This window comes from Macaca fascicularis, chromosome 11 (assembly GCF_037993035.2).
Source record: "Macaca fascicularis isolate 582-1 chromosome 11, T2T-MFA8v1.1".
Classification (NCBI taxonomy): domain Eukaryota; kingdom Metazoa; phylum Chordata; class Mammalia; order Primates; family Cercopithecidae; genus Macaca; species Macaca fascicularis.
This window is the reverse complement of record NC_088385.1, coordinates 193,280-208,386: the sequence shown is the minus strand read 5'-3', so window position 1 is coordinate 208,386 and position 15,107 is coordinate 193,280. Positions and strand designations below refer to the sequence as shown.

At 50.4% G+C, this 15,107-nt stretch overlaps 1 protein-coding gene and 1 long non-coding RNA gene across 21 annotated transcripts in view; one reads left to right on the top strand and one right to left on the bottom strand.

Annotated features, from left to right (window-relative positions):
• LOC141408000 (disco-interacting protein 2 homolog C-like) overlaps positions 1-15,107 on the top strand; it is a 274,075-nt gene that overhangs the window by 190,884 nt on the left and 68,084 nt on the right. For 5 of the 20 annotated variants that reach the window (XM_074005982.1, XM_074005956.1, XM_074005968.1 and 2 more), the window contains one exon: positions 1,529-3,585. The exons of 1 other annotated variant lie outside the window; for it this stretch is intronic. The gene's annotated coding sequence lies outside the window, so the exon portion shown is untranslated. Of the gene's footprint in view, positions 1-1,528; positions 3,586-4,355; positions 7,087-7,127; positions 11,401-15,107 lie in introns of those variants that run through there. 14 more of the 20 variants (XM_074005970.1, XM_074005974.1, XM_074005985.1 and 11 more) reach the window with 9 other exon arrangements.
• LOC135966385 (uncharacterized) overlaps positions 1-15,107 on the bottom strand; it is an 85,823-nt gene that overhangs the window by 11,638 nt on the left and 59,078 nt on the right. The window lies entirely within an intron of this gene.

The window sequence follows — 15,107 nt, the reverse complement described above, 5'->3', positions numbered from 1 at the left end:
TCTTAAAAGTAGGGCCTGATCCAGTATGACTGGTGTTCTTTTAAGAGAATTTAGACACAGTCCTCAGTGCTGCATACACGTGAGAGAAACCTGTGAGGACACAGAGAAGAAGCTGTCTACACAGCATGGGGTGAGGCCCCAGAGAATCCAACCCTGCCCCCCTCACCTTGATCCCAGGCTTCCAGTCTCCAGTAAAAAGGAAATAAGATGCTATTGTCTAAGTCGCACGGTCTGTGGTGTCCGTTATGGTACCCAGCAGACTGACAGAATGGGTCTCAGTCAGCTCCTTACATTGGAACCATGTTGAGCTTTGCGTGTAGGGTGAGGAAGGGTCCAGTCCATCCTTTTCTATGTGGATACCCCAGTTGTCCCAGCACCATTGAGTTGTGAAAGGAAAAAAGTAAAGCAACCCTTGCTGTCCTCTCTCCATCAACAGATTAGAAGATACACTGAAGAATCATGGACAATTTTGTCGGTTTAAGCCAGTGGTTTTCAAACTTTTGGGTCTCAGGAACCCTTTGCACTTTATTAAAGAGCACAAAAAAGCTTTCTCATCAGGCCGGGAGTGGTGGCTGCTCATGCCTGTAATCCCAGCACTTTGGGAGGCAGAGACAGGTGGATCACTTGAGGTCAGGAGTTCGAGACCAGCCTGGCCAACATGGTGAAACACCGTCTCTACTAAAATACAAAAATTAGCCTGGCATGGTGCTGAACACCTGTAGTACCGGCTACTAGGGAGGCTGAGGCAGGAGAATCGCTTGAACTCAGGAGGCAGAGGTTGAAGTGAGCTGAGGTCACACCACCGCACTCCGGCCTGCGTGGCAGAGCAAGACTCCGTCTCAAAAAAAAAAAAAAAAAAAGAACATAATTTAGTTTCTTTTACAAGGATAAAGTCATTACATCTTAACACAGTCTTAAAGAAGAAACCATTTTCCAAAATAAGCAGCAGCGTGGCAACAGTTTGTGCTGCTGTGAAAACACCTAACATCTCTGCACCTCAGACAGCAGGATTCTCATGCCTGCATCTGCGTTCAGTGGGCTGCAGAGCCATGGCTGAAGTTTATGAAGAAAGTCCGACCCCATACTGATATACAATTAGGAAGCAGTATTTTCATTGTGTTTTCAGATCATTTTAGGTATTCTCTGCTGCCAAATGTAACAAGTGGCACTTCCGTACAGGCCGTCTGCAACACAGAGTCTGTGCTCTGGTCGACGGGCCTTTCTGCCCCAATTCCTTCTAAGTCGACTGGTCCGTCTTGCACTTGAATGGCTTTTACCAGCACACGATTTTGTAATCACACATTGGTTAGAAAATACTGGTTCAGAGTTATGAGCGGCTTCCACATTTCATTATATGTCCAAAAAAAAAAAAAAAAAACCCCACATCAGTATCACCATTGATCACATGAGAAAGTGGTGGACACAAGATTTTTATGTTTTAATATTCGCTGGAAAGCTCAAATGTCTATCATTGGGAAAAATGTACGGTACTTTCCTAGAGATGAAAGTCATTTTGTTCATTTTTCAGGCCACACCTGCAAATACCTCCATCTGAAGTGGCATCTTTTGTAAGTCATTCTTTATATAAAGGCGGCCGTTAGTGGAAGAAGTGGTTCTGCAGGTTCATAGTTCAGAGGCACCAGTGCTCTCCCAAGATAACCATAAAATCCGCAGAAGACGCACCTGTGCGCACTTCCTGTTTCTCACTCAGAACATTCCAGAAGGAACCCTGAATCCCAATGCCACAGCGGGACTGAAGTTTGCTCTCACCCACACAATAAACCCAGGGAGCTCCCCCAGCCCCCACCCCGAGGCCACAGCCTTGGTCCTCTATCTGGTCTAGGGGGGCTCCTGCAGCTCCAGCCTAACAGGGAACAGAAGGCACCCACATGTCACAAAGCCCTCCCAAGGCCCAGCGAGCACTTCTGCTTATGTGCCAGTCAAGTGCGTTTGACAATTCTACAGCCAGCTGTACGGCAGGTAGCGAGGTACCCAGCAAATACTCAGGGCTCACGTTACTAAGGAAGGTGCACAGCGAGGTACCCAGCAAGTACTCAAGGCTCACGTTATGGAGGAGGAAACCAGGCAGATAGTGAGGTACCCAGCAGGGTTCACGTTACCCAGGAGGAAAGGAGGGTAGAGACAAGGGGGCTGGAACAGTCTATCATCAGCTTTAGCATTTACAAGGCTCGCTGAAGATTATCTGATTTGATCGTCACAACAGCTCACAAGATAGGCAGAGGCAAGACTATTTTCACTTCATAAAAAGAGATCCCGAGAACTGATGACGACCACGTGCTCTTCCCATAGGCTCCCAGAAATCCTCCTCAAATCATCTCTCAGTTGTATACATGTGATAATATCTCAGTCACGTCCCCTCTCTGCAGGGGAATTTTACTGCCGCCCTGCTGTTCCTTCGCACCCCTGCCCTCTCCTGCATTTCAGCCATGCCCACCATCCATGGGGAGTCTGCACCGCACCACCCCACCCCCGCTGCTGCTGATGGCTTGGGTCACGCTTACCTTTCATTTCCACCTACAGGGACCTGTTCTTCCTTCAAATGCAGCTCAAACTCACTCATTGTGTGAAGCCTTTCTGTCATGTGTAAAATCAGTCTGTGGAATGCTTCATTTAGGAGGTGCTTATGTTGCCTCATTGGCTGTGATCAGGACCAAATTCTGAGCAAACCAGGTGGTCCCCTCTCCCCATCTCTGCTCCAGTGCACTTAAAACAAGGATTCCTGGAAGCATCTTTTTAGTCCAATTCATGCATGAGTCTGCCCCACACACTGCAGAAAAGCCCTGGTGGTCGGTGGTCAGGGCTCAGGGCCCCCCAGGTAGGTAAGGAGAGCTTAGTGCCCTCTCTGGAGTTGTCGCTCAGAGACCCACGGCTGGAAGGGAAGAAACTTGCATCCTGTGAAACATCTAGGCCCCGAGACCCACTCAGGAGTGGAAAACGGGGAAGGAGCCTTGAACAGACCCTCGGGAGGGCAGACAGTGGGAGCCATGGAGGCCACCAGGAAGGAGGGAGGCAGGCAGTGAGGCCACAGGTGATGTGGCCGGGAGGGAGGTGTTGTGACCAGAGGTGAGGTGGTGGGCGGATGACACGGCGTGGTGTGGGGAGGAGATGTGGCCAGGGCAATGTGGCCAGGGAAGAAGACACAGCTGGAAGGAAGTGACAAGAGGGGTCTCCAGGCCCCAGACTGTGCCTGATTTATAGATGACATTTTACTTAAGATGTTATATCTAACTTTAAAGAAAAGTAGCAATTTCGACCATTGTGTACATTTAAAGCACGGTACAAATTGAGCACATTTCCCAAACCAAAGAACAGGGCATTGAAGAAAAAATTCATTTAAGATCAGAAATAAAGAGATCCTACAGCTCTTCCAGTCCAATCCCCACCCTAACGTGAATGGGGGGAAAAGGAAGTAGATCCTAGTCAGTCAGAATTAAAGGCAAAACCGATCCACTTTACTTTCTAGACAGAAAACAAGAAGCTCATCAAGGAATCCCTACAAACAGTACCTTTAGTAGTTCCCGAAATGCAAAATTCACCTACAAATTAAATCAACTGCTAAGTGTGTATAGAGTAATTTTTTTCATTATTGCCTTCCTCATCTGCAGGGGTTTTTTAGACCTTGTTTCCCCTTAATTGCCTCCAACACCCAGGAAATTTAAACCCCACAAGTAAACTGTGTCTCGATTCATGCCCAGCGTCCTTTGGAGCAGACAGTCCGTTGCTCTAAGACGTTCTTGTCACCTAAGCACCGAGTACAGCCTGAGAACGCACAACACGCACTGACACAAACTCAGACAGTCAACAGGTGAGATACGGCACATGAGGAGGAAGACAAGATAAATGAGCTTCACTGACACCCCAGATCCGACAAGAAATGACACACGCAGCCTGCTCTGGTGCAGGTGACTCCTGGAAAACAGCCAAGGACAGCATTTGGAGAAGCAGCACCGCAGGCCAGGAGGGTCTGGGGGCTTAAGGGAGGGGCGCCCCAACCAGGTACTGGGGGATTCAGAAGGGAGGGGCTCCCCGACCAGGTGGCTGGGGGATTCAGAAGGGAGGGGTGCCCCGACCAGGTGCTGGGGCTTCAGAGGGGATTGGTGCCCCGATCACTTCCTGGGGGCTTCAGAGGCAAGGGGTACCCTGACCACGTGCTGGGACTTCAGACGAGAAGGCACCCCGACCGGGTCCTGGGGGCAGCAGGACAAGCCCAGGGTTCCGTCGTCACTTTTCACTCCCTACTCCCGAATCTCGCCCTGAAGTTGCAGCCAGTCCAGGTATTCATTTACCCATAAAATTAAGTATCTGTGAGTAACACAAGTCACTAATCCACACAGATCTGAGTCTACAGATACCTCCCAGAGACGCCACCATCCCTTCTGGTAGAAGAACAGCCCAGGGGCCCACGCTGCTAGGAAGGGAGACTGTCTCCAGCCTGACGCTGCAGAGTCCTCAACACAAAGTCTACCTTCTGGAACCATGCCGTCTCCTACAGAGGAAACTAGGGGCATGTAGGGTTTTTTAAAATCTTTTTTTTTTTCTTAAGACAGAGTATCCCTCTGTCACCCAGGCTGGAGTGCAGTGGCTCGATCTCGGCTTGCTGCAACCTCTGCCTCTTGAGTTCAAGTGATTCTTCTGCCTCGGCCTCCCGAGTAGCTGGAATTACAGGCGCCTGTCACCGCGCCTGACTATTTTATTTCTATTTTTAAGTACAGATGGGATTTCACCTTGTTGGCCAGGCTGGTCTTGAACACCTGACCTCACATGATCCACCCGCCTCGACCTCCCAAACTGCTGGGAATACACGCATGAGCCACGGTGTCCGGGCCATATAGCTATTTAAATTTGACTAAAATTAAATAAAATTAGAAGTTCTCATTTACACTTCAAGCATTCAGTTACCCACAGGCGGCCACTGACCAGAGGCTGGTAGAGATGTCACACTCCACACTGCAGAAGGATCTAGGGACGAAATGGCTCTAAGATCATCTCAGAATCTTTATGTTGAAGCTACTGAAGTTTTACTCTGATTATTATGGACATCAGCATTCTCCCACTTAAAAATGTCAGTGCTATTGCAGTGATCAGATCTGTGACTTCCCATCAGCTCTTCTCTTCCTGGATAGATAACTGTAGAGCATCTGCACTCTGCCTCCACACTAAGGGGTAGTAGAAGGCTCCGTGTAAAATCAGGGGGAGAAAAAAAAAATGAATCCCTAGTCTGCCTCCCCCCCTACGATTTTGTGAAACTCCTCTTAATATGCACAATAACTGCCAGAGTTGCAATAAAGAAGCATCCCTTCACCAGGAAGCAGCAGGGAAGCAAGAGGAGGGAGATGCAAAGACCCTCCGTTCCCTCTGGGACCCCAGGCCCAGCCAGGACTGAGAAGGGCCGCACAGCCCGGCAGACCCGCACACCTGATGCGAACCATACACACGGCTTCCCTGGGCCTCGGTCCCCTGCTCTGCCCTCACTGGCCACTGTGGCTCTGGGTAGAGGCAGCTCCCTGAGCCCCAACACCCACAGCCAGTCCCCTCCTTGCAGGTCTCAGCTGCGCTCTCACTGCCTCCCTGACGCTTCTCATCATCCGCGTACCGTGGCCACTCTACCCCACAGCCCTTGCTACCGCCCACCCCACCACGGAGCCTAGCACACAGCAGGTGCCCAAGACGCCCCAGTGGGCGGGCATGCCAGGGTAGGGCTTGGAGTTCCAAGGGCCTCGTCCCGCATCACACCACAAACGCCACGGAGGCTGTGGAAGGGGTCCAGGTTTCAGGCCTGTACTCAGCTTCTCCTGGCCCCCGAGGCCAAGAACCTAGCAAGGGAGCGCAGCCGGAAGCAGGGTCCCAAACCCCCTTCATGCTCCTCAAGAGGAAGGGGGCTTCGGGGCACAACCCCACGAGCGTCTTCCTCCTGCCAGGCTGCCTGTCACAGCCCCGACACCTTCACAGCAGGGAAACCCACTCCTGTGAGGAGAAAACCACCAAGTACAACAGGAGCCACGTCCCCCGCAGCGTCTGCTGAGCCCAATAGCGACAGCAGCAGCCGGGCCCCCACTCAGCACACACCGACTCCGAACCCGCCACGCACACCACAAGGCCGACCATCTTGAAGCTCAGCTTCCACTCGTCAGGGCCCTCTTCCAGGAGAGCTCGGCATGTCTATCTTCCCTGGGCTCACAGAAAGGAGTGGGACCCAACCCCGAGTGTGCACAAAGTTAAGCTCCCACTAGCTGTGCAGACAACCTCCCTAGCCCTGGACTGAGAAGGGGCCAAGCGCAAACAGCCATATTTTGCCCGCACAGGTACGGAATTCAGTCAGCTCTCTCAATGAAGTCGTGACAGGTCAACTCCAGGCTCCTCAGTGCTCTGGGGTTCACCTCGGGCCACTGCACCTTTGAAACGTGGCTGTGGACTCCTCTAGGGTGCTCACTTTCATGGCCCATTTCATTCAGACACTGCAGGCCCCTATCGTGGTGTCAATACCCAGGACACCCCTGCTGGCATCCTCTGAGATGCTGCTGCAGCTGCTGTGATCTGAGAACAGCCATGCACAGGCATCAAAGGGAGGACTTCTCAAGTCTCCTCCAGGGGCAGTGACTACAGCTTTGAAAGACGTTGCACTGAATCCTGGGTGAGCCTGGCTTGGTCCGCAATCTAATCCGGGTTCCTGGGGAGACACACTCTGTTGTAATTGACAGAGGCTGTGGGTGGCAGCTCTACCAAGACTGATAATTGCAACTAGTCTGAGATTTACTATCCATACTTTCTATTTGATGTTTCAAAGGAAAGCATCGTGAAGTTCCAGTAGCAAGGAATTTTCTACAATCGATCACATTAAGATACAGCAGAAATGTAGCTAAAATGTTCATAGGGTCTATGCAGAGGAAGAGATGGGTCTATTTCAGGAAAAGTGCTTGCTGGCTTTTTAGAAACATAGTGAAATCCCTGACAAGTAAAAGGTTGTTTATACTTTTTCTTTGGAACAGAGGGAAAGTTCTTTCTTATTATTTGAATACATTAACTATATTTAAGTGTTCTGGTAGACTGAGTATTAAATATTCAAAAGGAAGTAATTCTGTTCGGTCTATTTCATTCTTTAAATGTAGCTTTCAAAAACTGACAAATACCTGGCCGGGTGCAGTGGCTCACGCCTGTAATCCCAGCACTTTGGGAGGCCGAGGCTAGTGGATCACGAGGTCAGGAGATTGAGACCATCCTGGCTAACACGGTGAAGCCCTGACTCTACTAAAAACGCAAAAAATTAGCCTGGTGTGTTGGCGGACACCTCTGGCCCCAGCTACTCGAGAGACTGAGGCAGGAGAATGGCGTGAACCTGGGAGGTGGAGCTTGCACTGAGCCGAGATCACACCACTGCACTCCAGCCTGGGCGACAGAGCAAGACTCCATCTCAAAAAAGAAAAAATAAATAAAAAGTGGAAAACACCCCATATCTGCCCTGGCTCCAGCCATCTCCATGGAGTGGACAGAGCTTGAGAAAAGCTCACTGTGGAGGCGTAGAAGGCCAGGCCGGGCCGGGCCTTTGCTCAGCAGATGAGCAAGAGGGTCAGCCACCCTAGTGAAGAAGCCCATGTTTGCTATGTTACTGATGATACCCACATAAATTTCTATTTGCCTCCCACACAGACCTGGGATCTTTGTTTGAGCAAGCGACTCATACCAACAGTCCCTCCATGCCATCATTTCCCTGACCTCCCCCAGAAAAGCCAGGCCAGGCAGCGTCCCCACACGGGCACTGGGGCCCAGGAAGATCCTGGTCCTGCCCCTCTTCTCTCTCGTCCCTGCAGCACCCTGGCTTGCTGTGGAAGCCCAGCAGTGCTGGCTGAACCCACGTTCACCTGGGGCATTCAGAAGAAGCCTCCGTGCAGAAATCAACTGGGAAGGAGGGCTGTGTGTGCTGGTGCTGGCAGGTCACTCCAATGGATTTGCAGAACTCCGTTTTCAACACAGGTGCGCCACCAAGTCCCTCAAGCCCTTTGTGAGCCTAGAGCCACAGAGCCATTTGCGGCATTCTCACAATCTCTAACAACCCTGCACAGAGGCCCTGTTTTTCCAAAGGACCATAAAATTTTCCGTGTAGACAAAGTTTGACATAATGAAATAAAGTGAAGTCACCACTTCTATTTTCTATTAATCCATTCATTCAAACAAGTATCTCTTGAGTATGTGCATCGAATACTGTGGAATTAGGATTTAGTCCATGCCTTCAAGAAATATACATCACAGAAGAAAAGGTATAGCTTGTAACTAACAGTGCTGAACAGGCAAGAAATACACATCGCAGAAGAAACGGTATAGCTTGCAACTGTAACAGTGCTGAACAGGCAAGAAATAAACATCATAGAAGGAAAGGTAGAGCTTGTAACTAACGTCATAGAAGGAAAGGTGTAGCTTTTAACTAACAGTGGTGAACAGGACAGAATTTCACAGGCTCATCAGGAGCCACTGAGGAGGAAGCCATGATTCACATCCACCTGCAGTAGATAAATGTTTCCCGGATAAAGTAACTTTTCTACAGTGATATCTGCTCCTTATTGTTTAATCCTCCTCGATAGGGTATTAAATTAGCACTTTATGTGCTGCTTATATAAAATACATCTTTGTCAGGGGAGGTTATAAAATAATACTTCACACAAGCTTGGGCTGTGAATGGTGCGAGGCAATGGGACGATGTGTTCCCGTGTTCTCGAGACGCAGAAGGGGCAAGACCCTGCTTCCCTTCTCCTCCCCACCGCCCTGTTCCCAGATGAGGGGCGGAGGCAAGGCCGCCGGGCAGTCCTAGAGCTGGCTCCAGGGCCAGGACACCACGCCCAGACTCTCTGTGCCCCATGCAAAAAACACAGACTGTGGGACAATCACCAATTTACCTGGCAGTGGGGAGAGTCCTTCGTCAAAAGCCTGTGCTTCCAGGAGCCAGGACAAAGCATGAGCCCCTAGGAAAACAGTTCCGGGTGCTCCTGAAACCTGGGCAGAGTCACAGTCTGGCAGGAAGCACCAGTGATGCAGGTGTGCCCAAGACTGGGAGGATGGCCAGATGCCTGGAGACCAGACCGGCCTGCAGGAGATGACCACCTCTCTCTGGTTCATTAGAGACAGACAGTCTGGGCTTCACTTTTGTATGTGGAGTCTCACAGTACAGAAATGTCACAAAGGGATTAGACTTCGTATACCCCAATTTTTTTAATTTAAAAAACACAATTATTTCAACTAATTCTAAATCCAACAAAGAAAAATAAATAAGTATATAAACGCATACCTCCAAAATGTAAACCACAATCTCTTTACCCATAGGAGACCCAAAATTTAGTTTACCTTTTCTTCAGTATTATCACTTTTTTTTTAAGCCATTACTGAGGTGTCTCCTCACCGCCCCATGAGGAGGTTCATGGGCTCTTCAGGGCTCTTTGCTGTTTCATCGGTTTTTAGATTTAAGGGCAGGATCATTTTCCCACACTTGCTTGCTTCCCTGATCACCAATTTTTCACAAGGACATCATTGTGCCTCAGAAAACCTAGTAACTGAACTTCATTAAAAGTGAAAACAATAAGGACGTGTTGGCTGCTATGACAGCATCCTCAGTCACCGAATCTCCCTGGGGGACCCGACACACCCCCAATCTCCTTGGAACCCCAGCATGCAGGTATCGCTGCGGCTGACAGGACTGACCTACCCTGGGGGGGCATGAAAGCAAAGAGAAGAGAAAGCAGGTGACTCATTTAGGAAACTTCGGTGATTCTCTCGAGTCACGTTTCTCAAGGTGTCAGGGGACAGCCACATGCAGGGAACCTCCTTGGCCTGGCAGGTGGCAGACTCCTGGGACCCTCCTCAGACACGTTAATCGGAGAATCTAAAGGCGGGTAGACTCTGAAAAGTATCTGTAAAGGAAGGACTTAGCTCTGCTGTGACCCTACTACACATGGGGTCACGCAGGATGCTGCTTCCGGCGTCCAGTCTCCATTTCACTCTCCTGGGAGGAACACCCGTCAAGTCACAGAGCACGGTCTTCAGCGAACACCTTCCTGCGCGAGCTCCACTGTCTCCCAGCCCTGCAGGAGTAGCCGCCGAGTAGGGGAAACAAGTCTTTGCTCCTGACCCGGCCACCTTGATGCTGGGCATAAAGACCAGCACTGCTACGTCTCTGGGGAAAGGAGCGGCCCTGGGCAGGAATGCACTTGGCAGCCCCGGGGAGTGGCCAGGTATGGACAACCAGGCCTCTGCCCGCAGACACGTCAGCACAGCATCCTGGAGCAGAACTTCCAGCCCAGCTGAGCCTACAGATGGCTGCAGCCCTGGACAGCATCTTCACAGTGACCCGGGGGACTGGGCCAGAGCCGCTCAGCAGGGCTGCCCTGAATTTCCAACCTGAAAAAGCTGTACAGTCGTACGTGTATGTTGCCTTAAGCCCCTAGGTTTTGGGGTCACTTGTCACACAGCGACAGACAGTGGATGTGCACGGACTCCCAAGGCCACGATGGCCTCTGCCGGCCTCACCGGGCTGTCTCATCTGTTCCCGTGACATCACGTTTCTCAGAGCCAAAGGCTGCCAGGGCCCCCTCTTTTCTTCACGACGTCGTTACAAGCTCACGATACAAACTGAAAATACCCAATATGTAAAATACAACGTATGACGCAATACAGGGTGAACGCGCAGGCACATACACAGGCGAAACAGGCGCATGCGCGAAACAGGTGTATGAACACAGGAACAGGTGTACACGCATGAAAGAGGTGAACGTGTGAAGGTGTACACGCGTCAAACACGTGTGCATATACACATGAAAGCACCAGACATGAAGGGCTGTCTTTGGGAGCCTAGTTTTTAGACATCTCCCTCACCCTTTTACATCTGCACGATCACAAACACAGCACACCACAGTACTGAGGGGAAGCCCCAGCTTCTCATGGGGGCACATGAGGCTTTTTATTTATGCCACAGGTTGCATCACTACATCCTAGAACTGCAAGGCCCCCCACTGCCAGGACTGAGTCAGGTCCACCCTGTGCTCCAAGGACCAGGCCGCCTGCCAGCCCACACGGACCTGCCCCTCAGATGGTGCTGCTGCTTCTAAAACAGAGGCTCAGCCCCACCCAGAGACCTGCAGTACCTGTTATTAAATCAAGACTTGGCTGTGGGTAAACGTGAAGATTTTTATTAAACATGACTCTGGAACATTCAAAGGACCATAACTGAATGCTCCTTTCACAGCCACGGCGTGTCCAGACGCTCATGGAGAAGGCCAGGGAGTGGGAACCCACGGAGCCCCGACAAAGCAGACTCGGAGCTGAGTGGCGCAGTTAGCACCGATTTTGTTTGACACTTGCCTTTTATATTCAGATTAAAGTAAAAAACAACACGCAAAAGTAGCTCACATTCTATTTCAATTCTCTATTTTTGTAGTAACTGGGCCCCTTTCCCTCTGCTTTCCCAGCCAAGCGATAAATAGGCCCAGCTGGGATTTGTCAAAGTCTGGACCTCTGTTGTAGAGTAAGTGAGGAGGGTAGGGAGGGGAACAGAAGTGGTGAGGAGGATTGGGGGATAGGGAGGGACAGAGGAAAGGAGGGAGAGAGAGAGAAACCCCCGGAGGACTGGAGGCAGGAGGGATGCTCCCTGGCAGCCTCAGGTTCCCCATTCCAAGGTAACTGAGCTGGCATCACGCACGCGGTACCGTCATATGACTTGGCTGACACACACCAGAATGACAACAAAATGCTTGAGGAGAAGACTAAGCACCAGCATCTTCAGATTAAGGTAGTGTCCCGGTTTCACGCTTGCCTTGTATGACATTGTATAAATTGTAAAGATAACACATTTTCTTACCAGCCACGCTGTTCCCCAAATACTAACTATAACAAAGATCAGACAGCATCTGAGTACTGAGCGTGTGTTAAGCCCCGTGAGGAAGGCATCATTTACTTTGCTAGAGAAAGAAACAGGCTCTGAGAGAAACTTCCTGAGGCCAGGCAGCTGTCTCCAAACCCACCTCGTGCCTCCTGACCCTGAAGGTGGAGGACCCAAGTCATTCACGTCAATAATTTACCTACATGCATGTCAGATTGAGATTCAGCCCCCAGATCTAATCATCTCTATGCAGGAATGTGTCAGGAAGGTATACAATTCTATGAGTTCGACCTGGGGGAACAAAGGCAGGCACCCTCGACACAGATGTAGGGCGGAGGTGGGCGCCCAGCACAGGAGCATGTCCAGCCCTGCCCAGTCACACAGCCACCCTGCCATGCCAGTGCAGGAGCCGCCACCGCGTCTCGGGGAAAAGCAGCTTCTCCTGCACAGGAATCTTCCCCTGAAAGTGTGTTCCTGAGAAGGTGTGGACCAACATCTCAGAAATTAGACACCGTGTAACACGCTTATCTATACAGGCTGCCTATGTCAGGGAATCACCAATAATTCCCATCTCGCCATCAATTATTTCTGGTAAATACTGGTTATTCTAAGTTAACTGAGGCAACACAAGAACAATATAATGGAAATGTCAGAGTCAATCAGCTCCATCTGCTGAAGAGCTGGGACTAATGATGAAACCTAAGGAATCCTGGAGAACGCAGCAGGATCCCAGACCCCGCGGACCACCCCAGCCTCCTTCCACAGGAGAGTTAGTCGTGGCGCCAAGGAGCGGCTTTCCAAGGAATCTCAGAGGAACTCAAGGTCTTGAAAGTTTAATGGGAATTGAATATTTGCATCTGAGTCACACGAGCACATTAAAAGTAAAATTTCCTCTTTCCACTAGAATTATGAGCTTGCGGCGGCGACACTGGCTGTATCTCATGCTCGTGAGATGTTTGGGCACAGCCGTGCATCTCTGGTGAATCATTTATAATAATATGAAAGAAGTGCTTGGGCCCTCGATCCAGGACCACAGACCCTACCAACGAGGGTCTAAACAGGACAAGCCTCGGCCTGGAGAGGCTGGTGTCCGTGGGGGCTGGGAGGAGCACCAAGGAAACTCAGGGGCAAGCCCCACCCAAGCTCGGCATGTCCTACCCCACGCAGTCGACATCAGCCACAGGGATCTTTTGTTGTTTTTTTGTTCAGGAAGGAACATATTAAAAAGCCCGGGGTCCAGGGCCTGGACTCCTCAAAGCTCTCCACAGAGCCGGGTTAATTGGCACCTTCCGCCATGTTAAAATCAACTATATATGGCTGCTGAGGGCATCTCAGAGCAGGTGTAACGCTGAGCTTTCTTGCTGTCTGGGGAAAGCAGGAATTCCAGGCCTCTGCCTTCCTACCTCCCCAGAGGCTCTAGCCCAGATGAGCTCAACTTCTCCCAGGTAAGGAGCACAGAAAAGCTTCCCACATGCCCCTCAGGTCACACACGAGCGGTGCAGACCCTTGTACCTTGGCACGAGCCCTCCCAGAGGCAGAAGCCCAGCCCTGTGGCCCCGGCCTGGCAGGAGGCAGCTGCTGGGGCCCCTGCTCAGGGTTCAGCACAGCGAGGTCCAGCCACAGCAGGTGAGACATCCACCACCCGGCCATTCATCTTTAACCTAAAACAGACACAGGAATTTGGCAAGGGGTTCCTTCCCCTGACAAACCCATCCTTCCTGTTCTCATCTCTCCCTCCTGCCCCAGTACTGCGCCCAAGGCCACCCAGCACTGCGCCCAAGGCCTGACTCCCAGTTTCACAGGGAATCCAAGACAATTAAGATTTTGAGAAACTGGGAGCTACATAGAAAATGAGTCATTAAAGCCAGTGTCCACTGATCCTCCCCTCCCCACAGCGGAGAACAGTCCTCGGGATAAAACCCACGGGGCAGGGAAGACGCGATCAAGGTGGGCAGGACAGAGGAGCCACAAAGCAGGTGGTTCGGAGAACAAGGCCACGTGAACACAAAGCTAAAGTGCTCAGCGGCTGGAAGACAAAACACAGGAGACAGAAACACTGACCATTTACAAAGAAAAGAAAAAAAAAAGCCTCACTCTTAAGAGTCCATCAAGATTTAAGTTCTCAAGTCACAATGTATCAGCACAGACTTCTCATAATGCCTGAAACTTGGCGCAGTAAACACGTGAATCAGTCCTCCCAAGTCCATCGTTTTCTTTGATGAGCCTCTTGAGTCTCAGGCTGGTTTCAAAGTAAGCCCTTCTCTGTTTGTTGATGACTTAATAATTAACATACTTGAAAACACATTGACTTCCAAATTAATCTGCTAATAAAATATTAATTACCACACTGGCTGTCATCCACAGAAAAAAACACAATCACTTTCTGGTTTTAAAAACATTAGAATTCAAAGCCACTTTGCCCATCAGAACAGCCCCTGATTTTGACAAGGGCATTCCAAAGCTAATCTGAAAAACTAGTCCAGGCCATGATCGCTGGGGGGTCGGACTTGCCTCATCACCCCACCTCCCTTCTGGAATTAGACAGAACTTAGACGCTTAGTCTGATGGGAAACATTTACAATCTATTCTCTCCGAAGCTACCTGGAGGATTTCCTCCACATGACAAAGCCTTGGTCTCCACAACCCCTTATCTGACAACTCTCTTAACCAACTGTCAATCAGGAAATTTTCAAATCTACCTATGACCTGGACACCCCTGCTTCCAGTTGTCCCACCTTTCCAGACCAAACCCATGTACATCTTACATTTATTTGATTGATTGTCTTATGCCTCCCTAAAAGCTATAAAACCAGGCTGGGCTCTGACCACCTTGGGAATACGTTCTTAGGATCTCCTGAGGGCAGTATCAAGGGCCATGGTAACTCATTTGGCTCAGAATAAATCTCCAAATGCTTCACAGAGTTTGACTCTTTGCTGACACGGTACCTTTCATGGGTATTCATCGAGGGGACTCACAATCAACCGGAGGCATCAGTTGCCCACTGTGCAGAAGTCTCTGCAGGACTGAGCCTCTGGCACGGGGACTCCAACCCCTGAAGCAGCAGCTCTCCCACGTCCCACGGCCTGATAGACCTGCACCTCCCGGGCTTCTCATTTCAGAGTCTCAGCAACAAATCTACCAAACGTGATCAACATCACAGAATATTCCTCGGGGCTTTTGGCTGTTGTTTCTCCCCAAGTTTACTCTAGAACCAGAATGGCAACACTC